Below are 16,442 nucleotides of genomic sequence, written 5' to 3'. Positions count from 1 at the left end.
AAAAAAAAAAAAAAAAAACCCAGAAATTTTTAGCAATTATATGTCACTTTGTTTCAGAGACTCCTTGAACACTCATACCACTCAAGCCGGGGTCCTCCTTGCCAACTTGGCAATGAGTAATATAGTTGTCAAATCACATTTTACCACCTGCTTTCACAGACCTCTTCTGATACCAGCTGTGAAAGTTTGGGATCTCTGCAAAGCAAACACTAAGATGTGTTAGAAGTGCAAGAGACAATAATGCCCATAACAATAAACAAAGAGGAGAAGGAAAGACGAATGCAGGAAGAGCTTTCAGACCATGATGTGGGTCAGGCATGGGCAAAATTAGAGAAGGAAGAAAGTAGGATTCAGTAGAGAAAGCCTGAGGTTTTCGCACAGCTCTGAGAAAGTCTTGTCCAGCTTTGGTATAAAGATTGCCCATGGATGAGACCCCAGTCAAGTGGAAATGACCAGACTTTAGCGTACACCCACTGTGCTCACCAAGAAGAAAACAACCTCAGTTTGAACACTGTGGAAGATGGTAAAAGTGCTGTAGCTGAAGATGGTAAAAGTGCCTTGGAGGCTGTCAGCTGACAGCATTTCTTGCAACTGAAAACAAGTTCTTCCTTGAAGGAAGATCTGAGCAGTGCACCTCCATGGCCACAGAAATTTTACAATACACATTTAATGAAATTTCAGGTTAAACAAATCGATTTACCTAAATGACAAATATAGAACACTATACTCAACTAAAAAAATATATATTATTTATTTATTAAAAGATATTGTATTGTGTATATTTGATGTTTACAACATGATACTATGAAATATATGTAGATAGTAAAATGATTGTTCCAATGAGGCAAATTAACATCTATCATCTCAAATAGTTACATCTTTTTTGGACAAGAGCACCTAAACTCTACTAATTTAACAAAAATCCCTAATTTAATACAATTCAATTCACTAGAGTCCTCATGTTGTACCCTACATTTCCATATTTCTTTTCTCCTCACCCACCCCTGGCAACCACTTTTTAATTCTCTCTGTATGTTTGACCTTCATATATGTGTGTGTGTGTGTGTGTGTATCTCCACATATAAGTGAGATCTCACAATATTTTTCTTTCTATGTCTGGTTTATTTCACTGAGCATAATATCCTCCAGGGTCATTCATGTTGTGGCAAATGGCAGGATCTCCTTTTTTAAGGCTGAGTAATATTATACACACACACAGATTCTTTATCCATTAATCTATTGACAGACATAGATTGTTTCCATATCTTGGCTGTTGTGAATAGTGCTTCAGTGAATGTGGGAGTGCAGATGTCTTTATGAGGTAGTAGTTGTATCTCCTTTGGGTTTATATCCAGGAGAGGAATTGTGGGGTCATATAGTAGTTCTATGTTTAATTTCTTTAGAAACATCCATACTGTTTTCCATAATGACTGAACAAATCTACATTCTCACCAACAGTGTACTAGGGTTCCCTTTTCTCCACATCCTTGCCAACATTTGTTGTCTCTTGTCTTTTTGATAATAGCCATCCTAACAGGTGTGAAGTAATATCTCATAGTGGTTTTAAATTGCATTTTTCTGATGATTAATGTTGTTGAGCACCTTTGCATATGCATATTGGCCCTTTTATGTCTTCTTTGAAGAAATTGTCTGTTCAGATCCTTTGCCCATTTTTCATGAGACTGTAGTGCTGCCAGCTGTGCTCAGAAGGTAGGTCTCCTTGACCATCTTGTAATCAGGTTATCTGTTTTTCTGCTATGGAGTTATAAGAGTTCTTTATAAATTTTGAATGTCAACTTCTTTTTCCCAGTCCATAAGTTACCTTTTTTGTTGTTGTTGATTGTTTTCTTTGCTGTGCAGAAGCTTTGTAGTTTGGTGTGGTCCCATTTATTTATTTTTGCTTTTGTATCCTGGACATTTGGCATTATATCCAAAAAATTATTGCCAAGGCCAATGACAAAGAGCTTTCCCACTGTTTTCTTATGGAAGTTTTGTGTTCAGGTCTTATGTTTAGGTGTTTTATCCATTTTGAGTTGAGTTTTGTGTACAGTAATAAGAGTCTAATTTCATTCGTTTGCATGTGGAAATCCAGTTTTCCAAGCATCATTTATTGGAGATTATTCTTTCCCCCAATGTGTCCTCTTGATGCCCTTGTCAAAAATTAGTTGGCAGTATATGTTTGAGTTTATTTCTGGGATGTCTCTTCTGTTGCATTGGTCTATTTCTGTTTCTATGCAGGAATGTTTATGCTGCTATCAGAACAATATGTCTTGATTATTATTTAACTTTATAATATAATTTTAAAGCAGGGAGTGTGTTGCCTCCAACTTTGTTTTTCTTTCGCAGTATTGCTATGGCTATTTGGTGTGTGTGTGTGTGTGTGTGTGATTCCATATGAATTTTAGGACTGTTTTTTCTACTTCTGTGAAGAATGTCCCTTTGGAGTTTTGGTAAGGATTCTACTGAATTTGTATATTGCTTTGGATGGCATGGACATTTTAACAGTATTAATTATTGAATATCTTTCCATTGGTTTATGTTGTCTTTAATTTCTTTCAACATTTTATAGTTTTCAGTGTAAAAATCTTTCACCTCCTTGGTCAAATTTATTCCTAAGTATTTTATTTTTGATGCTATCATAAATGAGATTGTTTTCTTGATTTGTTTTTCAGTTAGGTCATTATTTTTTGTATAGAAATGCTACTATTTTTATATGTTGATTTACATATTATTTTTAAATACCGTTGGTGGGTCCTAATGCAAGTCTTTAAAAATGTACAAGGATTGAAATGACACAAAATATATCCTGTGAGTCCAGCATAATAAAAATAAAATTAATTTCAGAAATAAAATGGAAAACCCCCAAATGTTACTAAATGAAAAAACACTCATCCAAAGCCATAGCTTAAAGAAATCACATTTAGTTAAAATGAATGATAATCAAAATAAGATATATAAAAATTTGTGTAATGCAGCTAAACTGTGCCCATAGTCTAATTTATAGTTCTACTTGCATATATTAGAATAAAGACATTTTAATATTTGATATTAAAGCTTTTTTCTCAGTAATTTAGAGGAAAACAGCAAATTAAAATATTAGAAGCAAGATTATAAAAAGATAGAACACACACAGAAAAAAAAACAAACAGAGAACATCAACAAATCCAAAAATAGGCATTTAGGGAGGATTGACAAAATTATTGTTCTAAATCAAGGATTGTTCAATAAAAGGAAGAGAAAACAGAGAATACTAATGCCAGGAATAAATATAGGATAACATTACATTTTAGTATATGGACATCAAGAATATACTAAGAATACAGTATGAGCAATGTTTTGTAAATAGATTTGACAATTTAGGACAGATTCCCTTGAAGAGATGATTTACCAAAACTGACAGAATAAGAAATTAAGACCTTGAGTTTACTCCTCAGCTCTCTTCCTTCTAACTGGAAACCACACTGAGTAAATCTACTATTTGTTTCCCAGCATCGTTTGTAAAGCTCAGGTAAGCATTCAAGGGGCATTTAAATAAGTGAGAACTTAAAAAAGAAAAAAAATGGTAGTAAAAATGTACCTTTGATTTGAGATGCAGGGGGAGTTATTTACTGGAGGTCAAAGGGGGAGCTGTCAAGGGGAAAAGATGAAGTTTCTTAGAGGCAATACCAGGCTCTCAAACTGGCAATAAGTGGATTTCTAGTATATTCTCTTAATGCACTGGGCTACGACTGAAATACTAGTGTATTTCCTCTCAGTAAATAGAAATGCATCTCATTCCTTTTATCAATTGCAGAAGCTTCCATTATGTGAATCTTCCAAAATTTATTTTAAAAGTCAAACATCGATGGCCATTTGAGGTTGTTCAAATCATCACTATAACTCAAAATTCTGCAGCAAATGTTAGAGCGTGTCGCAATTGTTGCAGGTATCTCCTGGAACACCATCAGAAGCGGACGGAGCAGGAAGCTTGGTCTCTGGGAATGCCTCCTGCGTAGTCTGCTTCCATCAAAACATCAGAATAAGGGGTCCTCCCAGGTCCGAGGATAAAGTGTTACTTGTCAGTTTGCCACAACAGCATGATAGTCATCTAACTGATGTCAAAAAATAAGAAACATTGAGAGTGAATTCACTTTTTAGCAGAAAATTTGACCTTTCCAAGGGAGCTAAAGTTCAGTTAAGGTGACTTATGCTAATGAGCAAAGAATCCTTCACGTAGTCGTGGCCGAGTGGTTAAGGCGATGGACTAGAAATCCATTGGGGTTTCCCCGCGCAGGTTCGAATCCTGCTGACTACGGTCCATTTCTTGTTGGAAAAGGAGTCTACTGACACCTTGCCAGGTTGAAAGTCTGTCATGGGCTCTCAAGAAGAAGCTTGCTTGTTCTGACCTATAGGCTTTTCCTCTTTAGGGACCCACTAAAAATGCTCCATGTCTCTGAAACAATGAGGAAATACTTCTATCACAGCCATATTGATGTTTTCCTTTGCCCTAAGAAGAGCTCAGGGCGCTGTTTTTCTGTTTCCTGCAACAGATGTCCCATTTTGAAGACAGCTTTCCTTAGAGAAAAAAATTGCTAGGAGTGTTTGTGTCTCACAGAATTGTCCCCTTATTAGGGATCTTCTCCAGTCAAGCAAACGCCCTGGTTTAACATAGAAAAGGAAATTCCAGGAAATCCACGATCAAATACAAGTGAAAGCAACCCACAGGCATGGTCACCAAGATGAGAATCTATATTGGGCATTTATAAGCAAACCACTACATAATAAAAGATAATTGAGTAAAGCAATTTTTTTCATAACCCAATTTAAAAAAAATCAACGACGTCAAGTGGAGTGGCCTGTCCTGGGGTCCAGGACAGTGGTGAAGCAAGAGCGACTAAAACCGAGGTGAAGTTGTGATTATATCCTGAGCACAGAAAGAGCCCCAGCTCAGATGCAGAATCTCATTGTGATGAACAACTATGGGTTAATGTATTGACCAAAAGAATGTTGACCACAGTTGAGTACCTTCCTAGGAATTCCTAGGGGAATCCATGCATCACTGCCTTGGCAGCTTAAGTGGAGCAGCTTGTCCTCACCTCTCTTCTTCTAATCTTCAAAGAGTTGTCGTGATTTATTTTACCTCATCCAAGAATGATTCTAATATGTTTTCATAAACACAGTGCCGGCCCTGTTGATAAAATGCCAGATCCTTTGTTCTTTTATGTGTCTCTTTAGAGCATTGCATTTCAAAATTAGTGGGGCAGTGACAGTAAACTGCCGCAAATGCCCTGCTGAGCGGTGCAGGCAGGAAGAACAAGACTTGTCTTAGCGTACGGAGATTCAGGTTTCCAGAGGAGGAGCCTGATCGGTTCTCCTACCCTCTCCCATATCCAGCATGCAGGTTGCTTTGATTCGGAAAAACAATCTAATAGAATTCTAGAATGTGAGAGCTAATGAAATGCTACAGCCCTTTTGTGGAAACAATTCCTAATAGTAGAGTTAAGTATTCCATCTGACATATATGTACAGAAATTGAAAATGTAAATTTGTTCAAAAAGATATCTTAGATGGGCGGGCGCAGTGGCTCACGCCTGTAATCTCAGCACTTTCGGAAGCCGAGGCAGGAGGATCACCTGCAGTCAGGAGTTCGAAACCAGCTTGACCAACATGGTGAAACCTCGTCTCTACCAAAAACACAAAAATTAGTGGGGCGCGATGGCGTGGGCCTGTAATCTCAGCAAGGCGGGAGGGGGAGACAGGAGAATCGCTTGAACTCCAGAGATGGAGGTTACAGTGAGCCGAGATCGCGCCACTGCACTCCAGCCTGGGCAACAAAGTGAGACTCCCGTCTTAACAGTGACAACAACAACAAAAACATATCTTAGAGAGAAGTGTTGGTAGCATAAATAGGAGCTTCTCTCCTTCTGGACTTTTTTTTCTGGACAAGCCCATGCAGACTCAAGTTCAGGTTCTGGGGCTGCAGCAGGGTCTTGAGCAAGGATTGATCTCACAGAATTTTGCCTTGTAGAAGAACAGCATGTGATCTAGTTTCTGAATAATGCCATCGAGTTCTAGAAGGGTTTTTGTTTTGTTTTGTTTTTTTCTCTTCCCACTACTAAGGAAGAGGAAAGGTGTCTTATAGACAAGAAAGTAACATGGAAAATGAGACACACTGATAGACAGTGTCATGATCAGCACAGAAAAATAAGGAAACACAGTATGGTGCCTATAGTATATAATACTGTAGTGTATATCTCTTTTAAAAAAAATGTCTTAATTGAAATAGAGATGAAGTCTCCCTGTGTTGCCCAGGCTGGTCTCAAACTTCTGGCCTCAAGGGATCCTCTCACCTTGGCCTCCCGAAGTGCTGTGATTACAGGCATGAGGCACCTTGCCCAGCCACATAGTGTATATCACAAAATAAGCAGAAGAGAATGTTCTCACCACAAAGAAATGATAAATGTTTGAGGAGATGGATATGCTAAATACCACGATTTGATCATTTATACAATGTATAAATGTAACAAATCATCATGCTGTACTCTGTAAATATGTATAATTATTATGTGTCAATTAAAAACAAGATTAAAAAATAAAAAATACAATGAAACAACAGTTCCCTTCTGTGAATACTTGGCTACTAAAAAATTGTCAATAAATCATGAACATGTAAAATTAATACATAAATAAATGAAACAGGTACATGTCTACCTAAAGCAAATAACTTTCAAGTCCTTGCCTGACCCATGCTGCTAAGGGTATTGTCAAACTGATTTTTATTTTTTATTTCATATTTTACTATATTTTGAGAACAAACAGTACCACTTTAAGGATCTAGTTCTTTTTTTTTTTTTTGAGACGGAGTCTCGCTCTGTTGCCAGGGCTGGAGTGCAGTGGCCGGATCTCAGCTCACTGCAAGCTCCGCGTCCTGGGTTTACGCCATTCTCCTGCCTCAGCCTCCCAAGTAGCTGGGACTACAGGCGCCTGCCACCTCGCCCGGCTAGTTTTTTGTATTTTTAGTAGAGACGGGGTTTCACCGTGTTAGCCAGGATGGTCTGGATCTCCTGACCTCATGATCCGCCCGTCTCGGCCTCCCAAAGTGCTGGGATTACAGGCTTGAGCCACCGCGCCCGGCCCAGGGATCTAGTTCTTTAAGCTGCCTTTTCACTGCTCCATCTTCAGAGCTCACAAACTAATGGAAGACACTCTGCGCTTTTATTTGTCTTTCACCTCAACTGTGGACTCCCTCACTGCTTGCTTAATTTTCACTAGAGGGCCTCATGAATCAGACCATGGCTTCACATGTCATTTCCTCAACTGCCAGGTTGTTCCTGCCTTTTCTTTTCTTTTTCTTTTTTTTATTTTTTATTTTTTGAGACAGAGTGTTGCTCTGTTGCCAGGCTGGAGTGCAGTGGTGCAATCTCGGCTCACTGCAACCTCTGCCTCCCAGGTTCAAGTGACTCTCCTTGTCTCAGCCTCCTGAGTAGCTGGGACTACAGGTGCGCACCACCACACCCATTTAATTTTTGTATTTTTAGTAGGGACGGGGATTCACCATGTTGGCCAGGATGGTCTTGATTTCTTGACCTTGTGATCCTCCCACCTTGGCCTCCCAAAGTGCTGGGATTACCGTGTTCCTGATTTTGAGTGTGATGATGTCAAGATAGAAGGACATCACCCTTAAAGGGAAAGCATTAGAGAAAGAGTCATGGAAAACACAAGAGTTTAAAATACTATTCTCATATTTCAGGCTTTATGGAGAGTTTTTTCTAAAAGAGTTTGAAACTTACTTGGGAATACTGTTCTGTGATCTGAACTGCTGGACGGCTCCTACAGGGTCCTTCCAAGCTCTGCTGCAAAAAATGCTTTCCTTGCTACCAAAAAGAATAGGAGATATACCAAGAACTGATCATTATTGTACCATCAATGACAAAGAAAAGGCAGGAGAGAGTAGCAATCCCAGATTATTAGCCTAAAGGGCTGTGGGGAGAAGCAAATGGACTTTACTAGAGTAAAGAATCACAGGTCTCAGAATTTGACCCTACCCAGCTGGACTCCAGTGTATGCCATAGCCATGATGCAAAGACGGTTTTATTGCATTGTAAATTTTCAACTGTTAAAGAAGGCATTTCCAAGTGTTCAACTGTCTGTGACTGCTTGGAAAAAACCTATGCTGCATAAAGAACTTCATACTATGTGATTCGATGGATAGTGGTCACTGGTTTAACAGAAGAAAATGTCACTGTCTTCCCTCCCCTACCCCACTTCTTGACCTTCACCCCCACACCCCAGGGAAAGCCCATCCATTCCTTCAGAGCACCTTGGCCCACTTGCCTACTTGCAGGGAGACAGTAGAAAGGGGATGTTCTGGTAAGTGGGATTTTTTTTTAAAGCTGATATTAAAGAAAGGAGTTTAATCGTTCGTACCCACAGTCTGAAAGATAAAAACATATAAAGATCAATTTTAACATTAGTTTTAGGTTACAGTGAATTTTAAATTTAATTCTATCTGACATACTTACAATGATCACATTCTATATAGGATAGGCTCTGGACTGTCTGCAATCAATATATAAATAGGTTTGATCCAGCAAATCAAGAAAACATTATTCTACATAAATACGGACCACGAATGTAGAGAAGGAAAAGAATTTCTCCAACAGAAATTTAAAAACTAGAGCTTGCAACATGAGGAATACAATTTTATCTCCTTCAGTAATTGAACTGCCTTCTCAGACCCAGTAATAGCTAGTGGCCGTGTGGGCAGCCACTTGACTGGCTTAGAGCTGTTCTAACAGAGAATATAACTTAGAAGGAGGATGGAGAATGAGATGAGTAAGAATTTGAACTGAAACAATCAGCAGATTGAAGTAAGGCAATATACTAAACTAGGTTCTTACTGTGAGCTAAACATTCAGTTAGGAGCTCTGAAAAGGTCATTCTTTCTATAAATAGTAGAAAATAGGCTGAACGCCATGGCTCATGCATATAATCCCAGCAGTTTGGGAGGCCAAGGTGGGTGGATCACCAGAGGTCAGGAGTTTGAGAGCAGCCTGGCCGACATGGTGAAACTCCATCTCTACTAAAAATACAAAACATTAGCCAGACATGGTGGCGGGCACCTGTAATCCCAGCTACTTGGGAAGCTGAGGCAGGAGAATCGCTTGAACCCAGGAGACGGAGGTTGCAGCGAGCCCAGATTGCGACTTTGCACTCCAGTCTGGGTGACAAGGCAAAACTCTGTATCAAAAAAAAAAAAAAGTAGAAAATATTAAATTTTTATGGTGGGCCAGGTGTTGTGCTCAGTGCTATAGACACAAAGGTAAACAAAACACAAGCACAGTTGCTGACCTCATGGTGATTGATGTCTATTAGGAGGAATATTCTACAAATATAAACAAGCCCATACAGGGAGAGTTTAAGAAAACTACTTCTGGCCAGCAGCATAATGGCACAAAGAGGGTGGAATACTCAAATAAAAATGAAAACTGCAGTTTCCAGGTGGATGAGCACTGGAAAGTTTGATTGGGGAAAAGTGTGAGTCTACAATTTCTTGGGTACAAGATTTATGCTTGTGGGCCTTGATCATTAAAGGAGAATGATTAATTCTGGAGTGCAACAACATGAAAGAAAAGGGAAAGATTAAGTTTGGCAATGAGATTAGCAGCATGGCTCAGATAAAGCCTGGAAAGTCATGTGCTTTAGGTATGCATGTGCCTGCATTGGTCTGTGAATATCAAAAATATACTTGGACCATGGCACTGAGCACAGCAATTTCCAATAACGCTTTTCACCTTGGTATAGTAGTGGATATAACTTTTTCACTGGGGACACAGATGTTTGGACTGTCTCAGAGAATTCTGTAGCAATTAGAGACACCTGTCTCTCATATATGCATTTTATGCATTTCCCAAAACAACAACAAGCAGTTGGCAATTCTCTCTTCCACTTCATGGTTATGAAGTTATTAGGAAAGAGATTTTTAAATTCTTAAAAATTCCAAGGCACAGCCAGATAAGGTACTGTATTTCTCTATAGTTCCAGCTTCTTGGGAGGCTGAGGCAAGAAGATCACTTGAGCTCAGGAGTTGGAGGCCAGCCTGGGCAAAATAGAGAGACTCCTGTCTTTTTAAAAAGAAAAATAAAACGCCCAAGCCAAATAGAACAAAAGGTGTGAACTCTCTCACTTTACATGCCCCCTGATACAAAACAATTGGAGAAATCATTATCAAGGAGTTTACAAAAACTGTGGAAGACCATGGATGCTGAGCAGGGTATCACCTGCCTTTTGAATTTCCTTCCATGTCAAGCAATCAAATTTAACTAAAAGGTTCAAAATCACCAAACATGATCTTAAGCATGAAGCCGCTTTAAAAATATTACCTTTGAGGCTGGGTGCAGTGGCTCATGCCTGTAATCCCAGCACTTTGGTTAGGCCGAGGCAGGTGGATCACATGAGGTCAGGAGTTCAAGACCAGCCTGGCCAATATGGTGAAACTCCGTCTCCACTAAAACTACAAAAATTAGCCAGGCATGGTGGCATGGGGCATCTGTAATCCCAGCTACTTGGGAGGCTGAGGCAGGAGAATCATGTGAACCCAGGAGGCTGGAGGCTAGAGGTTGCAGTGAGCAGAGATGGTGCTACTGCACTCCAGCCTGGGCGAAAGAGCAAGACGCCACCTCAAAAAACAAAAACAAAAACAAAAACAAAAACAAAATTGGATTAAAAAAATCACCTTTGAATTGTGGCCATATGATTCATTAATCCCAGCCTTTTAAATTAGGAGGCCAAAAGTACACACACACCCAAAGCTGAGATCCTAGTCAAACCAGTTCTTTGAGTTTCTCTTTTCTGAGAGAGCTTATGGATGTTGGTTCCTCACATTACCCTTTGGGACATTAGAATAACACATATATAGGTCCAGCAGAAGGGAATAAAACCTGGCTGGTTAAGGGATGATTAAAACCTCTACTTAAATTCCTTTTCAACCCTTACTGTGAGACCTCCACTCAGAAGAAGCCCTCAATTTAGGATATTTTTCCTTTCTTATTGAGAAAAGAAGCAAAAGGGAGACAGAAGCAAAGTAATGCTCTTTTTCTTAACACTTTATGAGTATTCTGACTTCTGTGTAAATTTAAGCCCAGATTTTTTCACTGAGTGTTATCTTGTTTATTGTGCCACTGGAAGATGATACTTGCCATTGCCAATTTATAAATATTTCATAAGCAGCATTTTATTTAGAATTTCTTGTTGCTTTGGAAAACAAAAAGATACAGGGAAAAAATAAGCTCCTAAACTGTACGAGGTAAAATTTAGGAACTCCTAAAATATATAAGGTAAAAATTAAAAGAAAAGAAAAGAACAACCGGGCGCGGTGGCTCACGCCTGTAATCTCAGCACTTTGGGAGGGCGAGGGGGGCGGATCACGAGGTCAGAAGATCGAGACTATCCTAACAAGGTGGGCTAACACGGTGACACCCCATCTCTACTAAAAACACAACATATTAGCCAGGCGTGCTGGCAGGCGCCTGTAGTCCCAGCTACTCGGGAGGTTGAGGCAGGAGAATGGCCAGAACCCGGGAGGCGGAGCTTGCAGCGAGCGGAGATCGCTCCACTGCCCTCCAACCTGGGCGACAGAGCCAGACTCTGTCGAAAGAAAGAAAAGTCGCAATCATACTTAGAAATTTTAACACAATATATATCCCTCAGAAACTAATTAAAAAGCAGAAGAGGGAAGGAAAACAGTAAAGACGCAAAAATTTTAAACACAACTATTCCTGAATTTTACCTAACTTACATATGAAGAACACTACACACTTCAACTTTTTTTTTTTTTTTTTTTTTAAACTCTGTTGCCCAGGCTGGAGTGTAGTGGTGGAATCACTGCTCACTGCAGCCTCGACCTCCCCGGGCTCAGTGATCCCCCTACCTCAGCCTCTGGAGTAGCTGGGAACACAGGTGCCTGCCACCATACCCGGCTAATTTTTTTGTAGAGACTGGTTTTCACTGTGTTGCCCAGGCTGCTCTGGAACTCCTGGGCTCAAGTGACCCGCCCGCACCAGCCTCCCAAAGTGTTGGAATTATAGGGATGAGCCACCGCGCCCAGTGGCATCTCAACTTCTGAAGACAAATTTCTTTTTGAAGTATACATGGAACTTAAAAAAAAAAAAGTTTGCCTTGCCGGTTTTAAAGTAAGTTTCCAAAATTCGAACAGTCTGAGAGATAAATACTAGGGTCTAGCCACAGTACATTTTGCTAGACATTAATTAGAAATCGAAAATTGTGTTATGTTTAGAAGTTAAAAAGTGTGCATATGGCCGGGTGCGGTGGCCTATGCCTGTAATTCCAGCTCTTTGGGAGGCCGAGGCAGGCGAATCACCTGAGGTCGGGAGTTCGAGACCAGCCTGACCAACATGGAGAAACCCCGTTTCTACTAAAAATACAGAATTCACAGGATGTGGTGGCGCAAGCCTGTAATCCCAGCTACTTGGTAGGCTGAGGCAGGAGAATCGCTTGAACTCGGGTGCAAAGGTTGCGGTGAGCAGAGATCACACCATTGAGCTCCAGTCGGGGCAAGAAGAGCGAAACTCCGTCTCAAAAAAAAAAAAAAAGAAAGAAAAGAAAAAAAGAAGAGAAAGAAAAAAAAAATGTGCGTATGGTTCCAAGAAGATATCTAAATGGTAATTAAAACTTATATTCAAAAGAATGACATTGAAAATAATACTTATGAAATATATTTCATGCAGTCCAAAATGCACTTGGATGCTTAAACTTAATAAAAGCTGAACATCAATGATCTGAGATCCATTGGAAGAAATTAGAAATTAGCAAATTTTACCCAAAGAAATCTTAGGGAAGGAAATGAAGAAGAAAATGGCTGATTTAATGCAATAAAATAGAAACATAAGATGGAAATAAGCAAAAAAAAAAAAAAAAAAAAGCCAAAATTTTGTTTGAAAAAAAAAACTAATAAAATTGCAAAATCCTTGGATAAACTGATTGAGTTTATCCAATAAGGCACAAATAACTGATCTCAGATATAGAAAAAGGAGAATGGCAGGTCTAACAAATAAAAAAGAAGATGCAGCAAGGCGAGAAGTGAGGATGAGCTCCACCAAGCTTCCAAGGCAGTGATAGAATTCCCCTAGGAATTCCTGAAAAATTACTCAGCTGTGGCTAGCATTCCTTTGACCAATGCATTATTTAACCCATAGTTGTTAATCACACAATGTGATTCTGCACCTGAGGTGGTTATCTTTCCGTGCTCTGAATATAGTCACACATCACTTTCTTTTCAGTCCCTCTTGCCTCATCATCGTCCTGGACACCTGGACAAGCCAGTCTGGCTTGAAGTCGTCAATTCGTTTTTATATGATTTGAAGGAAAATTGCTTTACTTAATATATTTAATTGCTTAGTTGTTTGCTTAATAATGCCCAAGTTATTCCCATCTTGGCGACCATATCTGAGTCTTTGCTTTCACTTGTATTTGGTCCTGGATTTCCTGGAATTTCCTTTTCGGTATGAATGAGAGTGTTTACTTGACTGAAGTAGATCCCTAACAAGGGAACAATTCTGTGAGACACAAACATTCCTAGCAACATTTTTAAAGGAAAGCTGCCTTCAAAACAGGGCATTGGTTGCAGGAAACACGATAGCATCACCTTGGCTCTTCTTGGGGGTAAAACACCAGTAAGACTCTGGTGGAATTAACTTTTTTTTTTTTTTCAAGTAAGTACACATTTTCCTCATTGTTTCAGGAAGGTGGCAGAGTATTTTTAGTGGGCATATAAAGAGAAAAAGTCTGATCAGGCTTCTTCCTGGAAGATAAAGTAAGGATATCCCATCTGATAAGGTGTTACATCCCCTTTGCAAAGGGAAACGTCATCGTAGTCGGCAGGATTCGAACCTGCGCGGGGAAACCCCAATGGATTTCTAGTCCATCGCCTTAACCACTCGGCCACGACTACATAAACAATGCTTTGCTCATTAGCATAAATCACTGTATTGAACTATAGCTCTCTTGGAAAGGTCAAATTTTCTGCCAGAAATTGTATTTGCTGTCAATGTTTCTTACTCTTTGGCATTAGTTAGATGATTATCATGCTGTTGTTTCAAACTGACAAGTAACACTTTATCCTCGGACCTAGGAGGATCCCTTATTCTGACGTTCTGATGGAAGGAGACGAAGCAGGATGCATTCCCAGAGATCAAGCTTCCTGCTCCTTCAGGGGTTGGGGATGCAGGAGACATCCGCAACAACAGGGACACACACTAACATTCGCTGCAAATCTTTGACTTATAGCGACGATTTGAACAACCTCAAATGGCCATTGATGTTTGACGTTTAAAATACATTTTGGAAGATCCATAGAATGGAAGCTTCTGCAAGTGATAAAAGGAATGAGATGTGCTTCTATAATGCTGATATGAAATGTATTCCAGGATATTCTTTTAGCAAAATCACGTTAGTCACTAATATGTATATAAGACCTCACATTTTGCAAAATACTCTCATTTATATATCTGGCCTCATTTAGTCTTTACATCACAAATAAGGAAATGAGGGGCTAAGGTAAGTATGCAAACGTATACAGCACCTGAGAATTAGATTTAGATCAGTAACCTAGGCATCTTAGATGATGTTCACTGCTCTTTGCTCATGGACTCTATTTGTGACTTCAGCATTATTTCTAAGTGCTCTACAGAAGCAAAATCAACAAGATTTTAAACATGTTTCTCAGGTATCCATTTGTGAAACTAAACCGGTAAGCAGTGTATGCCAACAGTAAGCCTTAAAAGGGAGAGGCAATTGCCATCATCCAATATTTGTCAGTCAGCCAAACTGTAATTTCTCTATGTACCAGGATGTTACCTTTTAAGGAAGAGTACTTCACAAATATGAAATATGCAACTGGGGAAAAATTAGCTGATCCTGGCATTAACAGTTTTGTACTATCTGAAGCAAGAATCAACCTTATTAATTTAGCTAGATTTATCCTGATATTTATGTGTTTTCGTCTTTTTGCGTTTTTCCGTGCTGGACTCTCCCTAAGATTTTTGGAAACCTGTGTTCTGAGTTCTTCCCTTTCCCTGGGCTCGAGTGGCTGGAGGCTTTGGCTCTTAGGAATGGTCTCGCGTCCTTCACCAGAACTTACGGGAATCATATTTGGCTGAAGAGTAGGAGACCTCTCCAGAGTCATCTTTTCCAGTTAGGATAGAAACGAAGCCCCTCCTCACCTCGCAAGCCCGCGCCAGTCTGGTTTTCGCCGTTCCTTTGGAAGAGCAAGTCAGTTGAACGCCATCGAAGAGACTCCTAGTTTAGATTTTAACTGTACGTAAACGCAGATGACTCCCCACTCTCATGCCTTCCCTTACTTCCCGTTGCTTCTCCCACTGGCATTAACAGGCTTGAGGTTGCTTGGACTCTCAATTCAATACTCCCTTTCTGCGGGTTCGTGAGAATTAGATGTGAACGTGGTGTCCGCGGATATCAGCGACTGGTGGGCAAGCTCCAGCGCCCAGGAACTTTGAGTCGCTTGTCTAAGAGTCCTGCATTAAATTGAAACACTATGTACAATATTCTGGTTCTTGATGTGCTCTGAACGAGCTCTTTCACTCGTGAGGAGAGACCTGGGCAAGACTGTGAAGACCAACTGCTTCCCAGCGCTGCACGCATCCATTATGAGTTCACCGCAGGATTTTACCTTCAAAAATTTTGCCTAGATTAAGTCATGCTTAATGCCTCTTACTTTTGTCAGTGAACATTAAGTTACAAACATTTTCCCAGAACTATTTTCCCAGTCTTCCAGTATGTCATTTCTAGTGGCTTGGTAATGATCTATTAGGCAGATGGAGCAACAATAATAATAAAGAACTCCCATTTTAATATCTATTTTTCACTATCACAATTAGAAATAAAAATAAAGGTTCCTGTGTAGTATATGTTTTCCTTTGGTTAAGCTTATTTCCTAGCTGGGTACAGTGGTTCACACCTGTAATTCCAGAACTTTGGGAGGCGGAGATGGAAGTATGGCTTGAGACCAGGGGTTTGAACCAGGAGTTTAAGACCAGACTGGTCAACATAGCGAGGCGCCCCATTTCTATTTATAAAATATAAAACAAACAAACAAATAAATAAAACGATTATTTCTCTAGGAGAGTGCCTCTGAAAACTTCAGTGGGCATCAGAACCACCAGGATGGCTTGGGGTTTTTTTTTATTTTTTATTTTTTATTTTTATTTTTGAGACAGTCTTGCTCTGTCTCCCAAGCTAGAGTGCAGTGGTGCCATCTTGGCTCACTGCAACCTCCTAGGTTCAAGAGATTCTCCTACCTCAGCCTCCCTCGTAGCTGAGACTACAGGCACGTGCCGTCAAGCCCGGCTAATTTTTTGTATTTTTAGTAGAGACGGGGTTTCATCGTGTTAGCCAGGGTGGTCTCGATCTGCTGACCTCATGATCCA

The 16,442-nt window shown here is 39.9% G+C and overlaps 2 non-coding genes across 2 annotated transcripts; one reads left to right on the top strand and one right to left on the bottom strand.

The window, feature by feature from the left end:
* The first annotated feature begins 4,212 nt into the window (after positions 1-4,212).
* Positions 4,213-4,294, top strand: TRNAS-AGA. Its single transcript has one exon. It is a non-coding gene; the product is annotated as a tRNA-Ser (tRNA).
* A 9,572-nt stretch (positions 4,295-13,866) lies between these two features.
* Positions 13,867-13,948, bottom strand: TRNAS-AGA. Its single transcript has one exon. It is a non-coding gene; the product is annotated as a tRNA-Ser (tRNA).
* Positions 13,949-16,442: the final 2,494 nt, after the last annotated feature.

Source organism: Colobus angolensis, unplaced genomic scaffold (assembly GCF_000951035.1).
Source record: "Colobus angolensis palliatus isolate OR3802 unplaced genomic scaffold, Cang.pa_1.0 Scaffold237, whole genome shotgun sequence".
NCBI classification, from domain to species: domain Eukaryota; kingdom Metazoa; phylum Chordata; class Mammalia; order Primates; family Cercopithecidae; genus Colobus; species Colobus angolensis.
This window is presented reverse-complemented; position numbering and strand designations above follow the sequence as displayed.